The sequence below is a fragment of the Ruditapes philippinarum genome, unplaced genomic scaffold, assembly GCF_026571515.1.
Source record: "Ruditapes philippinarum isolate M1 unplaced genomic scaffold, ASM2657151v2 ctg1435_1_1_1_1, whole genome shotgun sequence".
Taxonomy (NCBI): domain Eukaryota; kingdom Metazoa; phylum Mollusca; class Bivalvia; order Venerida; family Veneridae; genus Ruditapes; species Ruditapes philippinarum.
In genome coordinates this window covers 352,029-358,904 of record NW_026865317.1, presented here as the reverse complement: position 1 = coordinate 358,904, position 6,876 = coordinate 352,029, and positions in this window count along the sequence as shown.

The window sequence follows — 6,876 nt, the reverse complement described above, 5'->3', positions numbered from 1 at the left end:
AATAAATTTAGTATTGAATCCACACTAATATAATACTCTATTTATCACATATATATATTATATGAAACAAGAACGGCAAACTGTCAAAAAGAGTCATTTTTCATTGACACGCCTATAGTATTACGCTAACATAACGCTGTGTTTATATATAACACACATGACGTCACGTCAAAGTGTTATTACACTAGTGTTATATCGTTTTTACTAAATGGCTTTGTTACACACCTGTGCCGCGGTTTATGTGATAATATATCTTTAATCATGATATTTCAAAAGTAAACAAAAAGACAAAATTACTGTTTTGTTGAATCATTAATAAGTTTTTCAAGACATATTCAGAAAAAAAATTGCTTTTGAATTTTATTTATAATGTTATACATTGTATCAGTGATACTGTAATGTGAGGACAAGATTTACTGGCCAGAAATAATGTTGTATTCTTAATTGAGGAAGATAATGAAAATATTTGTATCAGTTTATATGAGGACTGGCAGGTTATTAGGTTATGCCCTCTTTTGTTCCATTAGTTAACTATATATAAATATTTATGTAGAGGTTGGGTAGTGAGTTTATATACCTTTGAACCTGTAACAATGTTTACACCTTGAGTTTAAAACAACATTAATTGGAAAACATGTGAAAAGATATCATATTAGATGATCATACTATTTTTTTTTACTGGGGTTATCTCTGTATTTATTCAATCTTTTGTTTGCAAACTGCTTATCTTGAATAATATAGTTGCACAGTAAAACCTTTTTTGATTAAATCTTACGGGTTTTACTAAAGCCTATCTCTTAATTGATAGTGCCTTTTCTCATGCAGTCAGTTATGTTATATAAACATATAAAAATTAATATGATAACTCTAGAATTTGTATAGATATTTTATGACACATACATTATAAGTAAAGGAGGGGGTGTAATATTGTTACACTTTCTAAATGACTCATGCTATTAAATGTTATAATAGCCAATTTAACTTTTTATATATATTTTACTCTAAAATTTCAAACTGATATTTCTAAGTACAAGTCAGGTTAAATAATACTTGAGTTGAATCTTCATCATTAGAAATTAAACTGTGATTGTTTGCTTGCTAGCAAACTGTATAGATCTATCAATTTTTGATGGGACAGTTTTCTATCACCCTCTTGGAGTGATCTTGCACCATCCTTAGTTTTTTAAGACAGGTACCGAAATCCATTTGGGGGGGGGGGGGGGATCTTATGGACGTTGCTAAAGGGGAAGCTTCTTTGAAAGCTCTCTTTAGGGGAAATCAATTTTAAACTTTAAAAAATTATGAAAATTAATGTGATAAGAAACGGGAAAATTATATTTTTTTTTGGTAAAAGAAAATTTTACTTTGTTGATTACTGTGCAAGTGATTGAAATGGCAGGAGAATATTTTGTTTCTCAGATGAATATAATTGGCAATCATCCACAATAAACAAATCAATTACCTTAGAGGTTTTAAGCTGACATAATTATGTAATTGTTCTGTAAAATAGGAGCAGCTGTCTTATTATAATCAGTTGCAGAATAAGAGAATTTCTCAACCTTTTGTTCCCTTTTCCATGTTATTTTCAGTCTGGCACCAGGAAGAATTTTCATTCTAGTAGACTAACAGCAAAGTTTTTCACCTATAAGTGTTTTTGTTATTTTATTATGTGCAGTAAGACTGGTACAATTAACAAAATGGTGTAAAGCCAATAAATTTTATGCTGATGAAAAAAAAAATTTATTATATTTGGGGTGAGTTTAAAAAAGAAAAGAAAACATCATTTAAAGATGTGGCAGGGTGTGAAAGGGCATGGTATAAATTTTACATGTTTCACTTAAAGGGGATTCGATCTGTATTGGTAATGATTTTATTTTCTTTTAATTAAATTAAGTTTCTTGAAGCTCATTTTTTGGTTTTTGGTAATTGCCATATTAGCAATATAGCAAAAAATAGATGAAGGAGGTGTTTTCTCCCCCATCCCCCCCCCCTACATCCCCTCAAGTTGCGACTAAAAAAAAGGCAGCATTTATGGCCGCATGATGTCATAGCGGCCTTAACGCGCATAATGAAGTATAAGACTGGTTGCTCTACCTCGGTTCTGCGTCAACAGAAGGTCAAAATTTTGTGTGGCAGGTGGGGCACATGTAAACTTTCCAACATCCGGGTCGGATGAAAATGTAGCTCAGAGGTCTAGACTTGATGCTCGGGGTAGGCGAGGAGGACCCAACGGGTCAAGCTAATGGCAAGCTTTAACATACGCTTTGCAGATAATTGATATAAAAAAAATAAAAAGAAAAAAAAAAAAAATAAAAAAAGTAGAAAAAAAAAAACGCGCTCAAAAGAAAATTAATTATCAACTTAAATGCTATCATATACACAGGTAACCATGTTGCATATAAAAAAGTCATTTATTTCCGTTTAAAAGCTGAAATAAATAACTGAATTTAAAAACTATATGTACCTATGTATTGTCTATCAAATTGGGACCAAGCCTACCTTCCTTTATTTAACAGGTAAATACAAACATTTAATTTATTAAAAACGTTCATCAAGCAAAGGGAAATTTAGAAATAGAATCGCTCATTAAACCTCTGTTATAAATGAAACAGTTTTTTTGCCAAGATGCTGTGAAAGTTATTTTTCCTTTTATAGTCATAATTCAATTCTCAACTAAAGATACAGTTTTTAATTGATGTGGAAACAAAGCAAAGAGAAATTATTACTATGTGGCATGCCTAACTGTGGCATATAACAGTGATATAATTTTTAACACCTCCTATTCCCATATATAACCTGTCAATATTTTTTTAAAGAGAGATATTGATTCAATATGATGAAAATTGTTTTAAAAATTTACTGAAATGAACAACCCTGAGCAAAAGGAAGAAAAAAAAATAGCCAAAATGAGTTCTTTAATTTCAAAAAAAAAAGGCAATTAAAAAAAAGAAACCTAAAAACGAAAGGGGTGATTAATTAAATCACGTATGAGAGCGGGATGACGGAATGGTAGAAGAGAGACCGGAGATGATGCATTCCATCAAAGAATTTTTATTTACTGATGTTTAAATGAGTTAGGGACACAGACAGGCTGAGTGGAAGCTGGCTGAGGGGCAAGCCAAAAAAAAAGGAAAGAATAGAATTAAGCGAAGGGGTGTGCGCTTTTTACGGGTGGCAAAAGGAAACCGTAATGAAGGTACTGTTAAGGGTAGCAAAGCTAAGTGGTGATAGGTAGCCATCAACAAAATACTGTTGGGTTACAAAAGTCTGAATGCAGGGCTCATATTGAAGAAAAAAAAATTTGTTACAAAATTTGAATAGTCACTACTGAATTGACAATTCCATCATATATGATTCAGGCGCAGGTAACTAGTTTCCTGCCCACTTCCCTTTATTTATTCCGCGCGCACGCCTCGTTTTATTTTATTATTTAAAAAACTTTTGTTTAGTGTGAGATTTTAAAAAACATATGAAATCTGATAATCAATTGTGTTTGTCTGTTAGTGGTGCAGAGTGTGGTGTCCTCACCTGCAATGTACTTGTTCTATACCAGTTCTAATATTGTAAAAAGGGTAATGTGAAGAAACACCAATCGGGATACTTTAGGGGGGGGGGGGCGGGTGGGGGCCGCAACCGAACAAGGAAAGAATGAAGTATAGCAATGAAATTAGAAACGACAAAAGTTTTTTTTTTTGTGTCACAAAGTTTGAGAACTAGTAGTAGATAGGATGAGGTTGGCATGCTCACAACAAGATAATTTGTTAATTTAATGTGTGTTTTTTTTTTTAAATTTTTTATATTTTTTTTTTTTATTTTTTTTAATTATTATTTTACGAACGGAATCCTTTTAAAAAACATAAGGTTTTGATGAAGGAAAATAGTTGGCAGAGTTACCGAAAGTCTTTTGTCGGAAAATCAAGATATTTTTTTTTTTTTTTTTTTTTTAATATTTTTTCCAGTTGAATTAACATTTTTTGTTCCAATGTTCTTATATTCTCTGGAAAGATGTTAGATTTTTATAAAAGATGTTGTATGAGATATATAAAAATATTAAACCACCAGATTTAGATGTATACTGTTAAAAAAAATAATTCAATCTGAGCATGAAAGATTTAGTGTGTGATGGTTTGAAAGAATGGGTTGAAAATGTAATTTTTTTTTTTTTATTTTGTATTTTTATTTTTATTTAAATATATTTTCTGTGTGTTACTTGCGGGAGTGGCTTGACATTGGTGCTATATAAAATATTAATTAGCATTAATAATAGATAAATAGTATAAAAATTGAATTGGTACAGAAAAAAACATTTGTTAATGTGATAAATCACAATCCATAAAAATGTTATAGCGAATAGTTGCAGTTTACAAATGCAGTAATATGAAAAATGAGCCTAATCCTAATGTTATCCTGTCTGATCTCCCATCTGTGATGTTAGAAGTCGGAATTTCCTAACAGTTGCATTTAGTTTCCAGAAGGGAGTTTTCAGTTGTGCGGGCACCAACCAAGTCACACAGTTTGAGACTAATAAGCTGTATTTTTGTTGAAATTAAATACAACGAACAATTAAGCAAACAACGCTGATGTCGAATATTGGCATTTTTATATTTAATTTTAAGATTTTATAATAAAGAATTTTTTTTTTTTTTAATTTAAAAAACTTTTAAATAGAAAGAATTAAGTGACTTTATTATAAGTGGCCGTAAAATTCCTCTGCTTGCGCTTTAAGGCTCATAATTTTATCAACTCTGCATTTGCTTTAAGGCGCATGAAATCTTCCTGCTGTGCTTTAAGGCCATGAATTGCCTCTGTCTGGTGCTTTTAAAGGCCATAAAATACATTGACTGTACTTTTAAGGCCAAAATAAAATCCTCTGCTTGTGCATTTCAGGCCATGAATCTTCTACTGTACTTTATGGCCATAAATCCTCTGCTGTGCTGTAACCAATAATCCTACTGCTTTGCTTTAAACAAACCGTAAAATCACTCTGCTGTGCCTTTAAGGCGCAATAAATCCTCTGCTGTGGCTTTAAAGGCAATGAATCCTTCTGCTGTGGCTATAAGGCCAATAAAATCCTCTGCTTTTGCTTTAAGGCCATAATCCTGTCTGCTTTGCTTTAAGGCCATAAATCCTCTACTATTGCTCTAAGGCCATTAAATTTTTCTTGTCTGCTTTAAAGCCATAATTCCTCTGCGTGTGCTCCTAAGGCCATAAAATTATCTGCTGTGCTGTTTAAGGCCATAAATTATCTGCTGTGCTTTTAAGGAGCGCATAAAATTAAATCTGCTGTGCTTTAAAGCCATAGAATCTTTCTGCTGTGCTCTAGGGCCAAATAGATTCCTCTGCTTTGCTATAAGGCCATAATGTGTCTGCTGTTAATTATCGCATGCTGAGCAAGTTGTATATAAATTGTTTAGACTTCAGGAATCTATACAACCTGTCCAGTCTTTAGGGTTAATTTCACAGTGGGGCACTAGATTCAATTTTGGTTTTATTTTCTGCTAAATACCAGCAAAAAACAATAACAAAAAAATCTAAAAAATTGTAATAATGTAAATATGGTAACCAACGCAGCTTCACAACGCTGAAGTGGGTAGATGAAATTCATATAAATAACCGACAAGGAGATACACAGGTTACTTGTTTATACGTGTTTTAACACGTTAAAGTTTTTGTGAAAGGCACATTTAAAATTCTAGAAAATTAAAAATAAATTTATTTAAAAAATAGTAAAATATGATATTTGGAGAACTAGATTTCAAACCAAAAACATAAAAGAAAGATTGTTGTAATTCTTTAGAAAATCGACAAGAGCAATGCCTGTTTAGTTGCAGATAAATTTTACTAGGGAGTCAGATTATTTAAATCATTTAAGTCCATAATTAATAGTTGAAATGTAAAAAGTGTTGAGATCATTTATTGAAGAATCTGGGGGCAGGTGTAGGATATTGGATTCTCTTCATATCTAACTGTTTGTAAAATTCTGAGCTGATAATTACACTTCCTGGTTTGGGGTTTTGGAAAATGTTAGAAATCTTATTGAGCCTACACACGCCCGAAAAAAAGCAAGTTCTCTTAAACTAGGGACATATTCCAGCTACACACTCATCTCACACACACCTGCCAACTTCTCCATCTTTTTTAATTAGAAGAAGAAATTCACTTCATTACATTTAACGCGCGCGAAAATTTTCAAATTTTTTTCAAAGTACTTGCAACTCGCGCTCTCGCACACTCACGCACCAGACTGAGCTGACCATGAACCGGGCAAGTTTTCTTCTTAGGCTAGAAAGCTGGCATAGTTGTCTGTCTGGTGTTCTGGTCTGCGCCCCATAACATGGTTCATATCTCATAGAATGGGTTTAATTTTTTTTGCATCAGATGTCGTAGCGCAGATGGTGTTACACCATTGAGGGTGATGTTTTGCCTCAGCAAGGCCTAAGGTTTGTACGGTCAAAGTTCAGGTTCTTAATCTCACAACGCACCTCTTCAAAACTTTCTCTCTCTCTTCATAAAAATGCATTGATGGTTCTTGCTCGCCTGGATGAACATATTCTGTATACATGTATCAAGGAATGGTTTTTAAAATTTAATAATTGGTCTGTTGAATAGGTTGGATTGTAACATTTGGACAAGAAATCAGGATCTCCAGCTTAAAGATATTAATGCGTCATGACTTTTACATCCAAAAAATCAATGATTATGAATTTTAACCCCTAAACAGTGTAATTGATAGTTGTGTCCCTAAATTAATCAGAGTCAACATCTTCATCCAGTGGATGGGTGGTAAACATAATTTGGGACATGATAATGTGAAGTTTAACTTTTTATCTGACATGGTCACATGCATCGCTATATACAGTATTAAATCAGTGAAAA